Source organism: Megalobrama amblycephala, linkage group LG7 (assembly GCF_018812025.1).
Source record: "Megalobrama amblycephala isolate DHTTF-2021 linkage group LG7, ASM1881202v1, whole genome shotgun sequence".
In the NCBI taxonomy this organism is placed as follows: Eukaryota; Metazoa; Chordata; class Actinopteri; order Cypriniformes; family Xenocyprididae; genus Megalobrama; species Megalobrama amblycephala.
The window spans coordinates 14,646,518-14,665,299 of NC_063050.1; the positions used below are offsets into that span (position 1 = coordinate 14,646,518).

Sequence of the window (18,782 nt, forward strand, 5' to 3'; positions counted from 1 at the left end):
GGACTTTAATAATCTGAATAATTTTCGTCCCATCTCCAATCTTCCTTTCCTCACCAACATTTTGGAACAAACAGTGGCTTCTCAACTGCTTTCTCATCTTTCCTCTAATGATCTTTTTGAGCCACTTCAGTCTGGATTCCGTAAACTCCACAGCACTGAAACAGTGTTAGTTAAGGTCACTAATGACTTGTTAATGGCTTCTGATTCTGGACATCTGTCTATACTGATTCTTCTTGATCTTAGTGCCGCTTTTGACACTATAGATCACTCCATTTTAATCACCCGTTTAGAGACTATCTTTGGAGTTTCTGATTCTGCATTACAGTGGTTTAAGTCTTACCTCTCTGATCGCAAGCAGTTTGTTGTGATGGGTGATTGCAAGTCTGAGATCGGTGAGGTGCACTGTGGTGTTCCCCAGGGATCAGTTTTGGGCCCTTTACTTTTTAGTATTTACATTTTTCCATTTGGCCAACTTTTAAGAACTCTTGGTCTTAACTTTCACTTTTATGCTGATGACACTCAGATCTATATACATTCAAAACCTGGTGTCAATAGGCCTGTGTCTTTTCTTTCTCAATGTTTTACTGAGATTAAAAAATGGATGTCTGAAAATTTTCTTTGTCTAAACAGTGACAAGACTGAAGTGATGCTCATTGGTTCACCTCATCAGTTGCGTAAAGCAGAGTCCATAACCTTAAGTGTGGATGGCTCTGCTTTACAATTCCAAACTAAACTAAAAAATCTGGGGGTGATATTTGACGCCAATTTAACATTTGACCATCATGTTCGTAACACAGTCAAAGCATAATTTTTTCATCTCAGAAACATTGCCAAATTACGTCCCATGTTGACTTTCTCTGTGGCTGAAAAGTTAATCAACACTTTTGTTTTTTCACGCATTGATTATTGTAATGCACTGCTGGCTGGAGTTTCTAAAGCTACCCTAAGTAAATTACAGTTGGTACAAAATTCAGCTGCTAGAATTCTGACTAGGACCAGTGCAAGGGAGCACATCACACCTATCCTGGAAAAATTGCACTGGCTTCCTGTTAGTTTTCGTATTGATTTTAAAATTCTTATGCTCACTTATAAGGCCTTGAATAATTTGGCCCCTCAATATCTGCGTGAGCTTTTAACCCCCTACACTCCTACACGTGTTCTACGCTCTTCTGAAGCTGGTCTTTTAACTGTCCAAACAACACGGCTAAAATCTATGGGTGATCGGGCTTTCTCTTCTTTGGCTCCTAAATTGTGGAATTCCCTGCCCTCTGAGATTAGGAATGCAGAATCCCTTAGTGTTTTTAAATCGTCTCTTAAAACATATTATTTTAGGATAGCCTTTATGTGATTCTTGTGATTACTTTATTTGTTATTATATTGCCTTTCTATTTTATTTTATTTTTGGTATTTTTGTTTGATTAGTTTTTACTGCCTGTACTGTTATGTGTATCTTTTTAATTTCATTTTGTATGTAAAGCGCTTTGAGATGCTACTTTTAAAGGCGCTATATAAAATAAAGTTTATTATTATTATTATTATTAATTACATCCAGAGCATATAAGCAGCTACTCACCCTGCTCTGGCATCAGTTGTTTCGATATCCCTCCACCTCCCCAACTTCACCACATAAATTAGGCATCCCATCTACCATACTCCTCCTCCAGGCACTAGTAATCCCTGGGGGGTATATCCAAGCTCAAGTTGAAGCTGCTTCTTCAAGCTCCTCCACAGCAGACAACAAGACAAATACGCTTAACCTTATTAGCTTAAAAATTTTATGAGGAAACAAACTCGTAAACTATTGTTAAAAAGTCAAGGGTCAAGAGCTCAACTAAAGCAAACACTCATCTCCATGATGGTGACTTAAAATTGTGATTTTCTCCTTTGGTGATTCTGCTTGTTATCATCAGGTGTCTTCAATAATGGTCAATCATCACTCAATTTATCACTTAATTAACTCATTAACTTTAACACTGCTTCAGTGGGTGGAATAAAAAATATGGCAGGACTTTTACTTTCTGACCCCTGGACTTTACACCTCTGTCCTGGAGGTTAAGTGAGGGCTGCCTGTTCAGGGCCAGTGCTAAGAGGCCAACATTTTGCCAATGAGCAAATTCCCCTTGTGAAAAAGAAGTGCACTTAATTGTATTGAAAGTGTACTTTTTGTGTACTTCAAGTCTTAAAAGTATACTTTTTAAAAAGTGCACTTGCAGATAATATAATATAATTAAAATTAAAGGCCACTTAATTGTACTTAAAAAGAATATACTTTAATGACAATATTTATTAACACACTTAAGTGCACTTTTTAAAAATGAACTTTGTAATAATGTCTAATTAAGTTGTACTTAAAGAAATTACACTTTAATGACAATATTTATTAACATGCTTAAGTGCACTTTTTAAAAATGCACTTTGTAATAATGTCAAATTAAGTTTTACTTACAGAAAGTACACTTTAATGACAATATTTATTAACACGCTTAAGTGCACTTTTTAAAAATGCACTTTGTAATAATGTCTAATTAAATTTTACTTAAAGAAAGTACACTTTAATGACAATATTTATTAACATGCTTAAGTGCACTTTTAAAAAATGCACTTTGTATTAATGTCTAATTAAGTTGTACTTAAAGAAAGTACACTTTAATGACAATATTTACTAACACGCTTAAGTGCACATTTTAAAAATGCATTTTGGAACAATGTCTAATTAAGTTTTACTTAAAGAAAGTACAATTTCAAGACAATATTTCTAAACACACTTAAGTGCACTTTTTTAAAAATGCACTTAATTTTTACTTAATTATGACTTTATAGTGTTTTAAATAAGTACACTTATTTTGATGTATTGACTAATATGCTAAAGCACATGAAAAAATAATTTATTTTAATTTCAATTTAAGTGTGTTGTCCAAAATGACATTTGTTAATGTATTTTAAATGTGCTTAGTCTTTAATATATAGTATACTGTGTGCATTAATACACCTGAAATGTATTTTTCTTTTGAATTTCAATACACTTGCTTATACAGTATAATCCAGTACAACTTATTGTTGAAATTTTTATCACTATCTCCTGCTCTAAACTCAATTAGTGTCAGTTTTCTACATAATATTTGACATAAAATGTCATTTGTGGAGTGCTGAATTTGTGATACTTAATGCAATAGTGCTGTACTTTACATATGTGTCTAATAATTTTAATATCATTATGTTGTTCTAAGTCGAATAAACATATTTAATTGCATTAGTTGCAAGCAAAGGTTTAACAAATCTAAACAAAATTAATTTGAATTCATATTCAGTTAAAATACATTAATAATTTTAATCAGACTAAACTGTAAAAAAAATGATTGACTTTTAGTTAGGTGAATGAGTCAAGTTCCCTAAACGTACAGTCGAACTACAACAATGAACTAGAAGAACTTCAATTTGAACAGAAATTAAATCATGCACGTATTATAGCCTATAAACTTTTTGTTTAATGCGCATGCGCCAAAATACTATGTCATGACGGCGCACTACTTCACCAGAGTTTGAAAAATGCACTTTCAGCCATCTTTCTGTGATCGCGATGCGCAAGGCAACTCTGCTGATCAAAGAAGAAGAAAACTATGGAACGCGAACGGGGCCAAATGTCTTTAAACGAAACGCGTGACTTTTGACCGTGTCAACACGCACTGTTTGTTCGCGTTAACGCGGCAATTTTTTACGTGTTTCTTTTGTATGTGTAGACATGCACATTCTGGTCGTGTTAAGGCGTCAGTTGTCGTCGCGTTACTTTAGTATATGTAAAGACGCACAGTTTTACCATGTTAAGACGACAAATTTGAACGTGTTTCTTAACGCGCACATTCTGTACATGTCGAAGTGTAATATATATATATATATATATATATATATATATATATATATATATATATATATATATACATATGTAAGCAGACTTACCTTTAGATGTAGCCTAGGCTACATAGGCTACATATTAATATAAAATATTAATTAATTGCTTAACTGACTACTGTGCTAGCGTAAAGTAGCCTTATGTTACAATGTATATTAAGTAGGCTAAATTCTCAATATTATACAATTATTATAATTTTTCTATGGGTTATTGTTTGTTTTTTAAAGTTAGGCTATATATAATTTCTAAGTGTATGAAGGCTAATTTACACAGCACATATTTATAACTGAACACACACACACAGTGAACAAAGTGAACTTTATTCACTTTCACATAGCCTAATAATGTTTTTATAATTTGGTGTTTAGTTGGTTGTATAGTTTGTTTATACTGTTCTGTCTCTGTTTTGTTTCCAGGAACATCATATTGGCTGCTGCAGGCTGATTAGTTCTATAATAAAATGACTTCATTATATTTAAAATATGTTTTTATATTCATTTTATTTGTATTATTAATATTTTATTTACCCATAAACATGTCTTTAGGAATCCATAAGTTATAGAGACAAGAATAACTTTGTGAAACCTTTGGGGGCAGTTTCCCAGACAGGGTTTAAATTAAGACAGGTGTAGGCCTTAATCTGCTTAATCGTGTTTTTTAAAATAAAATGGCTTTCTGAAACACAGATTAAGTACAGATTACTAACAAACAGAAACTGAAACTGATGTGTGAATTTTTTTTTATTATTTTTTTTGCATTAAAATAATTGTCTTTTGGGTTTTTTTATGGCAGTCTTTTTTGCTGCCATTTATGCTTCTCGGTCCCATGCAATTTTAAGATTTTCTTGGTTCATTCCATATAGGCGACTTCTGTCACAGTTTGTTTTACAGTTTTTTCAAATTGCTTAAACACTCACTCACTGAAACCATTCACTCATGTACAGAATCTTAAGACCAAGTCTGCAAAACTACAAGCACATTATATGCTTTACACACAGTTTGCCATTGAAAAACAACCTTTTTGCAAAACTCTAAACACAGTTCTCTACATTAGATATGTCATTCAAATCTAACAAAACCTTTTTTTTTGTCGGGGGTGGTGCATTGCAATTTACTGATGACCTATACAGCCAATGATCATGTGTGAAAACACTTATACATAAATTGATCACTTAGAAATCAAAACTCAGGTTTGAGAAAGAAAGAATATGCATACAAGCTACAATATATATTGTTTCATAGTAGCTTCAGTAACAAATTCCAAACAAATTCTGCTGCAAAGCGGCTCTAACAAGCCAATATAGTGTCAATATTCAGCTCAAGTGACTTCAGTGTTGATTCAGTTCAGCTGATTTTAGTTCAACTGTAAAATTCCTCAGTTGTGCATATTTGTGTGTAGTTATACTCAAAAACAACATTTTTGGAAGAGTTAAAATAGTTTTGCACAAAGTGTTGCTTTTGCAAGAGATGTCTGATGTTTTGCATGTTGTGTGTTTTGTGTGTAGAGTTACAAGAAATGGAGCCATATTTTCAGAAATTCTGTGTAAGCAATTAGATAAAACTGTAAATGAATCCTGTTTATTTTAGTTCAGGACTCATAGTCCAGGTGTTAGTAATCTGTGCTTAATCTTTGTTCCAGACAGCATTTTTTTAACCCACGATTAACTATTCATTAAGGCCTACTCTTGGCATAATTTAAACCATGTCCAGGAAACCACCTCATGAAAATCTGCATTGATAATTCATAAAATGTGGTGTGAGCTCAATTTAAATTACAATTACAGACAAACACACATTTATGATTAATAGCCATTTAGAAATCATTCACAGTGCAGGGTGGTAAAATAAAGTGAACCACTGCATTTATGAACTGTTGATCCTCAGAAAATCCTCTATCACAATTTTTTTAATAGCTGCCTTTAAGGGTTTCTACCAATTTTGGACCATCACTTCTCACAACTTTGTTTCATTTGATCAGTCTTTCTGTGTTGTCTCGATTGCATCCATCTTTTTGTTTTGCCATAGCATCTCAGTTGGCTTGAGGTATAGGAAAAAACAATTTTGGTATGTAAATTATGTTTTACTTGATTTATTTGTGTGCTTTGGTTCATTGTCTTGTTGCATCACATAACCTCTCTAAAGGTTGAAGACATGAACTGCTGTCCTGAAATTCCCCTGTAAATTGTTCAAGAAAATGCATGACTTCAAAGCAGCATTAAACCATGTTTCACAGTTGGGAAGAGCTTTCGATATTGGTTTTGGTATTGCAGTGCCCCTTTTCAATAACAAAAATGCTTAGCAATAATTTAGTCTTTTTTGTCATGAAATTTCACTAGGCCTATTTTAATATTTAACCTTTAAACATTTCCTGTTTCCCCTCCAAAACTCCTGAATTATATTTAAAAATATACATATCATTATATGCATGCAGTTTATTTAGGCCTACCTAAATTGCTGCTGGATCCATAATAGTAAATAAACATATTTGTCATATACTTTCACTTAAATACAAAATAAAACTTCCAGTACATGCATGCAATGACCAGTTAAAACATATAGATCATCCATTAAGTGCCTGCTGACCTTTTGTGGAAAAAAAATTACATAAAAAGATTATTGCCAGGAACATCATATTGGCTGCTGCAGGCTGATGGGTTCTATAATAAAATGACTTCATTATATTTAAAATATGTTTTGATATTCATTTTATTTGTATTATTAATATTTTATTTACCCATAAACATGTCTTTAGGAATCCATAAGTTATAGAGACAAGAATAACGTTGTGAAGCCTTTGGGGGCAGTTTCCCAGACAGGGTTTAAATTAAGACAGGAGTAGGCCTTAATCTAAGCCATGATGGTTTCAGCTGTTGACTTTTGTATCGGAGAAAGAACGCAGGACAACTTAAAAGGGCATGACAAATCATGACATAAGGCTGACATCACACACAAAACGTACCAATGTTCCCTCGATGTTTGTATACGTGCATACCAGCATACCATTACGACATCCTTCATGAATAAACATGACATCTGATGTTTGTATACGTATATGCCAACCAGGCCATACGTACCATCGCGTCACATATGCAAATATAGTCTCAAATACAACAATTTCATTGGCTGCTGTGTGTGTTGCCGTGTTAACGCGAACAAACAGTGCATGTTGACCATAGACAGTAAAAGAAATGGACACAGCGACCCCATTGGAACTCAATTGAGACAAGTGAAGCCCATTTTTAGCGATTTTTAGCACTTCCTTTTCTGACGCGCAGACTCAAACTAAGCTTGATGACGTCAGCAACCTGTCTGACAGATGTAAATCTTCTAGTAGCTGTGCGTGCAAACTGCCATCGTTAATCTTGCAGAGACGGCGAGCTTGAGCGGGGAGCTCTTTGGCGTGAGTGAGCAGGAGTAAGTATTCTGATTAATTATTTTGTATAGTATTTTAAAATGTAACGCCAGTATGCCATATTAAGTTAATGCATACTATTGCCTGCAAGCTTCTCCTCCTGTCTGTACGGTAATTTCTCTACTGTGCGACAGAGAGTCGAGTGGTTATGACGCAATCGTTAGCCTATTTTTACAAAAACTGTTTCTACGGGGCCATAATGTAACAGAAGATAATGGAGCCCTTTATACATTGTCGTGTATCTTTAGAAATAAATAATGGACAAATTGAGTCTTTAAACGCCTCAGATGTAAAGTTATTCACTGTCAAAGTGACGCCAAAATGAATGGGAGTCAATGGGATGCTAACGCAAGTGAAGTTCTGCTACAAGATGGCGGCACGCGGCCGACTTCAACTTCCGGTCGACTTCCTTGGGCACTGGTGTTGACACGGTCAAAAGTCACGCGTTTCGTTTAAAGACATTTGGCCCCGTTCGCGTTCCATAGTAAACACAGGAGTGCACGTTTGGATGACTACAGATGAGACGTTATGTACTACAAATAAAGAAGCAAGTAAGTATCTTGATATATGCTCACTTCATTTTTATTTTTTCACCGTAACATAGCAGTTCTTATTGCCATTAAGAGTGTAACTTGTTTAGTTTAATCGCAATATGGAGGGGAATTAATCATGTTTACTATATTTTTTTAATGATTGCATTATAATAATTTCTTATATATGAATGTGATCGCGTGTGTGGGCGTGTTTAAAGAATTTGGTTGCTGAAAATATTTTAATTGAACTCTGACTTTTTAAATCATTTGAAATGACTTAAGGTTAAATTTGCAGAACTAAATTCAAAGATCTGATCTTGTAACATTCAAAGACATTTACATTTAATCCATCTAATCACTATTATAACCACCAGTAATGTTCAATATATCACCCCCTCTAGAAATACCGCTTATAATCTATTTTTCTTTTTGCATTTGAAAAGTGAGGTGTTCAATTACTGTTTGTGTTTGTTTGTAATATGTAATATTTTTGTGCTTATCTAGTTATATATTCATTTTGTAGGATCAGTACAGATCTGTCAATGGAGATACAGTGCAAGCTGTGTGGAATCAAAGACCCGTATTGATGAGGTGATGTTACAAGTTTTGTCATTAATTCTGCCATTAATTCAGCCAGCACATCCTGATCACACATTACAAGTTAAACACTGCCATCAACTATCCTTATACCTTTTAAATGCTTTGAATCTTTTCTATTTGCAAGTTATACATTCTCACATGTGCACTTACAAATCCCCATCTCATCAGTATATATTTATAATGATATTATATCATTATTTTCAAAGCAAAACGCATTCTGTGTGAACGCCCGCTCAATTTGCTTGGGTCTTGGGTTATTTATCTATATTTGTGTAATGAATGAGGTAATTCATCTTAGGTGATGCAGTTGCGGTCAAAAGTTTACTTACACCTTGCAGAATGAACTGCTTCATCAGGGACTGAGAGTACTAAATAAAAAGACAACATGCAAATTTTTATCATCCCTTTTAATGTTAAAATTATTTTGCGAATACTGCAAGGTGTTAGGGTGATTTGCCTACAGTGGTTTAGGCTGCAGGATGGCCGAATGACTAAAGAAACGTTATCAGACAAGAAACTTATAATTTTCTACCATCTTGCTATTACCACCCACTGCCACTTATACCAACAACGGAAATAGGTGCAGTTATAATAGCAAAATATGTGGGAGATCATTATGATCATCGCACATCAAAGTTAATAACGAATCAAAACTAGTTAGCACATAATTTATAATTGAAATAGTTTAATAATATTTGGTTTAGGGCTGCACGATATTGGCAAAAAAAAAAAAAAAAAAAATCTGCAATATATATTGCGATATGATAAAAATTCACCAGATGACTTAAATAGCTCTATTTGGAAAGAAGTAATCATTCTAGGAGGATTGGGTTGATTTGAGTGAATGCACATAGAAAATAATGAACAAATTATAAGCATAGATAAATATAGAACAAAGATACAAATTAAATAAATAGTGCTTTATATTTTTCAGCTAAGTCTAACAGTATTCAGTAGGGCTGGGTATTGACAATGTTCACGATTCGATTAGATTTCTATTCACAAGCTTGCAATTCGATTTCGATTCAATATCGTTTATTTTGGATGTATATCAGATACAGTTAATGACAAATTTTCTTGAGGAAAAAAAATCTCTCAAATAATGCTATAAACTAGACGAGGGAGTCACTTGGTACTATATTACTATAATATTGAAGGTTAAAATGAACTTATTTACATACAAACACTTAAATTACAATAAATAGTTTTTTTATAATAAAGTTATAATACTAACTTTAGAATTACATAATCATATTTCTACTCCAATTCGTTTTTCGAAATATAAACATTTAAATCATGGCTGTCATAAATAATTTATTCAAACATGCATTAAATACATAAATTAATTATAAATTTAAAATAAAATTATAATGAATATGTAACGTGGTGCATATAATTAGCAGAATGCTCCTCTCTATAGCTGACTAATGAGTTTATGCTGAATATGATTTTTCTGAAGTAAATGTGACGTTACGTGACATTGTTTACAAGCTGTTTTATTGACGTCTTTCCACGGATGAAACACTGATCTGGGGTGCGTTTCCCGAAAGCATTGTTGGTGAACTATGGTCGTAAGTCCCATTGAACTCTATTGGTAACGACGGAACTTACGACCATAGTTCGCTTTGGGAAACGCACCCCTGAGCGATTAAATGTGACATGTTATGGATCAGTTGTACTGTATCTTGTAACATACCTTCAGATGTTCATTCATATTTATTTCACACTGTAACTGGTATTAAAGTGGAGGAGATGATCGTTACACAGTACACATCTTGGCTTCAATCACTATCAGCAACTCTTTGCCTTTAGGAATACCAAATGGGTCTAGGAGGGTGGTGGAAAAGGACATCAAATGTCTTTGTTCATTTTTGATTATTTTCAAAACTACAAAGGTGTATATAAACTTTGGAGTGCAACTATATCTCTATATCTATTGCCTTCATTCAATTGAGCCAATTATAATAATGGACTGACTTTGTTTACAAACAATTGTTTTCCTTCTGTTTATCTTTTTCCTCAAGGTATTTTTTTTTTTTTTTTTTTTTTTTACTTTCCTGCCTCTTTGGAACATGTCCATTTACGCATACTGTGTAGAGATGGTGCGCAGCTTCATGGACATTTGAGGTTTTCTGCCGATGGAGAGCTTCTGGGACATTGACATAAAAAGCACTTTTTCCTACAACTTCAAAAAAGTTGGTGATAGACAATTTTGGTTTCTTGTTTTTGTGCCTCTGGAATTTGTCAAGTTTTTTGTTTTGTTTTGTTTTTCTTTTCAAAATTACATTCACTGTAATGCTGGAGAAAGATTTTAGAAGAAACCTTTTGGTCCTGTTTAATGTTCGTGCTAGTAAAGGTTTCAGAGCTTATAAGTAACTAGGTTCGATAACACTTTACAATAAGGTCTCATTTGTTAACATCAATTAATATATTAGACAACATGATCTAACTATGTGCATTAACTTTTTACAGTATTTATTCATCTTTTGTTAACATTAGGTAATAAAAAATATAGTTTTTTCAAGTTAGTTAATAAAATGTATAGTCATTGTTCATGTTAGTTTACAGTGCATTATCTATTAACATATGTAACTTTTGATTTTAATCATGCATAAGTAAATGTTAAAATGAATATTAACCAGGATTAATAAACGCTTTGAAGTATTTTTCATTCATAGTTCATGTTAACTAAAATAGTTAACTAATAAAAAGTTATTGTAAAGTGTTACCCAAAGTTTTGAATCTTTTCTTTTCTTTACATTTTGTTTGTATCTTATTTATCATCTTATAGATCATACCGAATGATTTTATCTGAAAATGTAAAAATGCAGAAAGTGATGGGTAGGTTAAGCTTTAGGTACTTTGTATGTGAGGGAGAAAATGATAGTGCATATAAGCCTCTCTGTCCTCCAGACTCTTTCTATATGAGAGTTAAAGTGTTGTAATTGTTTGTGTTTGTATAGTGTTTCTTGGGTTTTTCTTGTGCATCAACAAAAAGGTTTTTGTGTATTTGTTTTAGAGATTGTTTTGTCGATAAATGTAGAGGGTTTCAATTTGCATTTGTGTTGATTGCAATATTTTGAAATATACTAAATTGTAACTTCATTATTATATGTAACTACAAATAATGTAATAACAAATGTAAATAATGTAATTACAAATGTATTAAATGATATAACAGTGTACATGTAAATTACATTGAAGTATATTTTAGTTCACATTAATTGCTTGTCAGTACATTTGGAAGTACACTTTTACCATATTTCAAAGTACATAAAAAATTGTATTAAAGTCGCACTTAAGTAGTTTAAAAAAAATCACTCAGAAATTCAACTTATTGCATTTAATATGAACTTAATCTGTGATACATTTGAAATTAATTACAAATAGAATGCACTTAAGCGATGAAAACATTACATTTAATTCACACTTAAGTGTATTAATAACTGATATTAAAATATATTTTATTTCACATTAATTGCTTGTCAGTACATTAGGCAGTGCACTTCAACTATATTTTAAACATACTAGACGTAATTATGAAGGTTATCATAAAGTTGTATTAAAGTACCACTTAAGTTGTTCAAAAAAAATCACTCTAAAGTTCAACTTATTGCATTTAATATGAACTTAATCTGTGATACATTTGAAATTAATTACAAATAGAATGCACTTAAGCGCTGAAAACATTACATTTAATTCACACTTAAGTGTGTTCTTTTTAAGTATATTATTTGTGCAATAAGTACACTTTATAAAAGTATACTAAAGTTCACTTTTTTTTCACAAGGGTCTCAGGGGCCCTGTGCTGGCAGCCCTAAGTGGGTCCGTAAAGGGCCAGTGCAGGCTTGTTTGCAGGGTAAATATAAAGGCAGAAACATTGACATATTGTTCTTAGAAAAATTGTTTGAAATTTTATGATACTTCCTCAGACATTAGTGACATCTTGAACAACACCATCTGTGACACAATGTAACTCTTTTTTTAAAGTAATTTTCTACTTACTGCGCTTTCCAACATTCTGCCTGTGATTCAGTGTTCGAGGTCCATATGTGTCCTCAATATTTCTCTGTCCAACATTTTGATAAACAGTGTCTAATTCCATATTTGGCTCTTATGTTGGACAGTACGTCTTCACGGATGAGCTGTGATCTTCAGAATGAGTGTTTTTACAATTAGTGCTACACCTAAACAGGAAGTGATTTCATTTCACACCTGCCTTCAAAAAGAATAAAAACTTGCAGAAAAACTCCCTGCAGACTCATACTGCTATATTTGTGTACTGTACATACAAATACATGTTATCGGCTTTAAAATCCAACAAGAGGAATCTGTGACCACTCAAATGGACTGAAACACATAAACAGGCCAAACTGGACCTTTGTGTTGATAATGCAATGTTGGCACAACCATTTGAGTTAGCAATAACCAGTAACTTTAATAAATTTTACGGAGGAAAACACACACACACCAATTGGTTTTCTGTCGAACCAGTATAGAGTCATCTCAGCCTTAATAAGCCTGTTAACAAGCAGAATCACTGAAGGAAAGAAGAGAACAGAAAAAGAGACGAGCAGAAACACAAGAACTAACTGACTTCAGCCACAGCCTTAGATGAAATCAACTGAAGATAAAAGACATTAAATCTCTCAAGATCTCAACAGAGGATGATTAAACAACTCCACAAACAGCATTACCAGCTTCACTTATTACTAACCAGATTGACTTTATTTATGTTAGACATCAACAAAAGTTGTTATTGAGAATTAACAGAGGTTCAACTCTGATGTGTTTCATTTGAAGTCACCATAATGGTGAATAGTTGTTCCATTAGTTGGGCTCTTCACTCTTAACATACATTTGTCTTTTCCGTCTGCTATGACAGTGTGTTTGTTAAACACATTTGCAGTAGCAAAGGAAGCTGAAGCAAAATGACATCAGATGATGGTGGTTGTCTGTTGATTGTTTTGTGGTCAGCAAAGTTGTGCTGTGCTAGCTGATGTGTTGTGCTATTAATACATAACCCTGAGCTTCTACAGGAAATCAGTTAGAAGATTTTAACATAAGCACTAAAAGTTAATGCTAACACACAGACATCAAGAATCAACGTATGAATCTCAACAATGGTGACAATTAAAAGTGGGATGCATGCTGGGAACCAAGTACAAAACACCCAGCAATGGCCAGCATGCATTGCAGCATGGCACTTTTGATTGTCACCATTGTTGATATTAATACACTGATTCTTGATGTCTCTGTGTGTCATCATAGACTATTCTTTAAGGGCTCATGTCTGTTAAAATCATCTATCTGATTATTGCAGAATTCTTTGCTGCTTATAATAACGCAACACATTTGTTAGTTTCACGTGGCATCAGGCCGTTTCGTGATGACCACAAAACAATCAACAGACAGTTATCATTGCCTGATGTCATTTTGCTTTTACTTCCTTTGCTACTGCAACTGCAAATGTGTTTAACAAACACACTGTCACAGCAGCCAGAAAAGACAAATGTATAATAAGAGTCTGCATTAAGATTTATTTTAAACCCTTAAATTTCTTCAATAATAGCCCCTATAGTCTACAGCATTACTCAAAAGATTTTGCTCTTTCCGATTTACATATATCTTAAATATTTTCCAATGAATCAGTAACTGATTGAATCATGAGCGCTGTATCTATACTCAACCCTATAGTTTAATTGAATCAAATAAAATCATCAAAAAAATGGATTCTTCTGTTAAACCTAAACCATTAGCTGGTCTACATCTTACAAGTGTGTTGATCATCTCATTAGCCCCATGGACATCCCCTCTTCACCAGGGTGACTCTAGCTGTGTCTCATTTCATTTAATTTCAAAGGCTGCATCCTCCTGAAGACATAACCCGTGAAGGATGCGGTATACGGAGTGTCCTTAACCAGAATTAAACTTCGTAGGACAAACAGGCAGGAAAGGAAACAGGAAGTATCACGTTGCTATGCCAACACGTTCACGGCCACATCATTGCGCTCCCACAACAGTTGAATGAAAAATATTTATAAATTTGGAAAGTAATTTGAAAAGAAAATGTATTCACTTGTTTTATTTTGGTTAATGCTTGAGGAGCTGTGGTGTATGTACAACAGATATCTGTTGCAGAGACAAAGGAGGGGATATTAAGGAGAACAAAGTTTAAAACAAAAACAAGCTTGAAACTACTTACATTTAAACACCACATCTTCATCATCTGCTAGCTATTTTTGTTTAATTTTTCAAATAATATCGGTTGTTAACAGTGACGCAAAGAATTGTGGGCTATCTGCAGCAGCGAAGGCAAAGACACTGGAAGGCAAGCCTGCAACCTTTAGCCAAAAAAGCGTAACGGCCAATGTCAACGCCCCGTCCCTGGCAGTACGCAGAGAAAGAGACCAGTTTTTTGAATGGATGTCAATGGGTGAGAGGCTTCACTATGCTGATTAAACAGCTTTTGTGAAGAAATAGCTAATTAATCGACAGCCTGTTTGCTAATCTTCAGCATGTTTTACACTAAACAGTACTTTAGCTGGGAACTCTATGTAGATTTGAGCTAAAAGTGTATTTTTTAAGTGAAGGCAGTCTAGGGAATGTTGCGACTGATGTCATTGCCATTACATGATAGGCTGTGAGGTGCCACACGTGATTAAGTTAGCCGTTACGCTTTCTCCAGTGGTAAGAGATACAGACCCTCTTATCTCCCTATAATATACAATCTCTGCCGTAACGGCTAACTTAATCACGTGCGGCACCTCGGCCTATCGTGTAATTGCCTCTGGTCTCCTTCCCTTCGTATCGCCACATCTAGAGCGTTATTAGCCGTTACGCTTTTTTGGCTAAAGGTTGCAGGCTTGCCTTCCAGTTCACATGCTTGCTTGCAGTCTGTGTTCTGAGTGTTTCTGATTCTTCATTTATTAGCTGGTGATGATGTTGCATATTTTTGTTTCTAAAAGCCATAATTGGGAACAATGTTTTCTTCTTAACATATTTAATACATTGTTATTGTCAGAAGTGTTGAAGGCTTTAATTATCTCTGTAAATGTGCTGGAGCTGTTCTGGTTTCATGTGCTCCTGAAGCAGATCTGAGTATGTATGGAGCTCCACCTGTAGAGGACGCTGTTGAGTTACATCCTGAAAATCATGTGAAGCCAAGAGGTCAAAGTCATCCGACCTGAAGCATCTTCTGTGTGACGCTGCTGGAATGACATTGATGGTTTCACCGCATGTGCTCATTGATAGAGACACACTTAAGGTCTGAATTAGTTACTGAAATCAATAATGCATGGTCATTTGCAGGATCTTTTCTCTTCACTTCATTTTTCCTAATCATATTTGCTCAGTGTCTTTGAATCAGCTGTTTTATTAGTGGATGACCTCAGTTCTCATCATGATTTTTGTCCGATCAAGAAAGTTCTGCGGCTCATATGATGTCATATGTCACGTGACAGCTGTGACTGACGTGTGCTGATGAGCTCTGGTTGCCGACAGGTGCAGCAGCACTAATACACGCGGCTCCATTCAGACGGGACGGGTGAAGGCTGCAGTGGTTCAGATCTGGACAGACAGAGGAGGACACATGTTCATGCATGATGTTTGTGTCTTCATCAAAACACAACCATCATGTTCTGTACTGCATTTACTAAAAGCGTTGTAAGCTGAAGTTGATCGTAACACAATTGCAACAAATGGTCACATGCGATCAGCTTATGCTTATAATGCTTTTGGGAAATGCAGCCCAGGTCATAGTTTCTCTGGCCATAACAAATGTGTTATACAAACACAAAGTTGAAGCAGCCAATTAAAATAATATTAAAAAGTAAAGCATCAAGAGACAAACTAAAGCAAATGCTGACCACCATCACGGTGACTCAAACTAAACTTTCATTAAAACATTTTCTAAACATCTGTAAATTCTCAATAAGGACTTTTGTGGATGTATGACAGAAATAAAATCAAACTGGTTAATAATAAGTGCAATAAGTGGAAGTCAGTTTTAGTTGTTGTGTCTCTTGTTGTTTCTCTTTCCTTCAGTGATTTTGCATATTAACATCAGGTGTCTTCAATAATGGTCAATCATCACTTTTATCTCATTAACTTTATCACCCTGTAGTGTGGACACATATGTACACTGAGGGGTGTTCATTTAACACTGGTGATTTTGCTGTGTAGAACTATTCCCATCCCAAACAGCCATAACATAGCTAACTGTTTTAGCATGTGGGTTTGAAGTTAGCATAAATACAAAGCATCAAACTAAGAAACTGCTACTATTTACAATTCAATGATTGATAGGCAAAAAACAATCTTGATAAAAAATTTTACTTTCTTACCTGAAAATCAGTTTATTTGGTCATAAAATCTACAAATTTGCTCACATTCATATTCAATTCCTCCTGTGAGCTAAAAAAAGAAGATTGAAGTCTATGATATTGATGACATTACCACACATATAACCATGTGTTAAAAAGCTCTCTGGTCTCCTCTAATAATGGTTATTGACAATTTTATTGAAAGTGAAAGTAATACAACACAAAGGCAGTTTCACAGACACTCAATATCAGAATAATAGGGTGAATCAGGGCAATCTACTGTGATTTTCACTTCATCACTTCAGACTAACAAATGAGACGCATGATAACAGAATAAGATCATATTATCAGCTGCTTGAAATGGAGCAAGTCATGAACACAGAGAAAATAGTGACAATTTTAAATTTTCCTTCTAACAGAACATCAGCTGGCATAAATTGTACATTTACAATAAAAACCATTCAATAAAATAATAGAAGCAAAAGCACAAGACTAGATCAAATCTAGTTCTTCTCACAAATCCCTTTCTTCTTGTCAGAGCATGGTCGATCATTCCAGTTGTTCCAGGGGTCTTTTGTATGGTTCAGTTCAACACAGTCCTCATTTCCCTCATAGTCATCCGGCTGATATATGAACCAAAACCTGAATAAAATGTGTCAGATTTTCAGTTACTCTGAACCCAAATGTTTAATTAAAGTTTTTATTCATTCAGCAAACAACAAACGAGGAGTTTAACAAGCTATTCATCATAAAAGAGCAAACAATATTCACAGCACCACAACAGCAGAGTAGTGCAGAAGTTAAAGCAAAAGTGAGAAGTCTTTATCCATATAAAGTACTTCATAAGAAGTATTTTTTTTATAGTGGATGTTGTCATAATTGTGTTTGTGGAAGAGCTGTATCTGATTTTTGAATGTTGTGATTATCTCAATTTTAAATGAGAATTAAAAATACATCCACAGTGGTTTTCTATGAGTGTTTCATCACTTACCCTCGATTCAGTGTTGAATTATCCACCCATATCATTCTGCCTTCAGTCTCAGTGTCAGACAAACCAATCCACACTCTCTCCTTGACGACTGAAGATATGAAGCTCTGTGTGTGAATGAAAACAGGAATAAGTGTGATTCCTCTCATTCATGAACAGACTCTCACACAAACTCACCTGCTTCTCTTCAGTGTTGATAATGACCAGATCACCACCATGATCCCTGCAGTACTGCCTGCTCTCAGACCAGCTCTTCAACTCACTGGATATGAAAAAAAACCCTAGACCACACAGATTTCCTTACATATCCACTTTTCAAAACTGTGTACATATACAGTAATGATAAAGAACTAGAAAAAATAAATTTCTTTGACAAAACAGTTGTGTACTAACCTCGTTCAGAGTTTGCTTTTTTTACTTTGCTTTCTAACTCCAGTGTCTTCTGACTCAAAGAGTCAGCGCTTCTCTGTAACTGACTTTTCTCAACAGTGAGATCTTTGACTCTGGTCTCTAACTCCAGTTTCTTCTGACTCAAAGAGCTGAAGCTGTTCTTTAACTGGTCTTTTTCAACAGTGAGATTATTGACTCTGGTCTCCAGCTCCAGTTTCTTCTGTGTAAGATCAGTGTAATTGTCCTGAAAGCTGTTGATAGTCTGATTGAACAGCAGTATGATGATGACCAGCAGAAGAACACAAATGAGCCAGAGACAGACTGTCATCAACTCCAAACATCTACTTCCTCCTGACAAACAGAGAGAAAACACACAGATATCAGTGAATACCTCTGCTATAATTAGGGCCCGAGCACTGATGGTGTGAGGACCCTATTGTAATTGCTCAGTCAATTCTTCTTCTTCTCCAAAATAAGTCGCATTTTTGAGGGCTTAAACATATTCGAAAACTTGTGAAACTTTGCACACGCTTCAGAATTGGTGAAAATTTACGTCTGATATAGGTTTCAGAATTAGGTGTGGCAAAATGGCTCTATTGCACCACCTACAAAAATTCAAGGCAATATTC

At 34.4% G+C, this 18,782-nt stretch overlaps 1 protein-coding gene across 3 annotated transcripts in view; it reads right to left on the reverse strand.

Annotated features, from left to right (window-relative positions):
* The window catches only part of LOC125271747 (NACHT, LRR and PYD domains-containing protein 12-like), a 1,137,836-nt gene that overhangs the window by 858,495 nt on the left and 260,559 nt on the right, over positions 1-18,782 (reverse strand). The window lies entirely within an intron of this gene.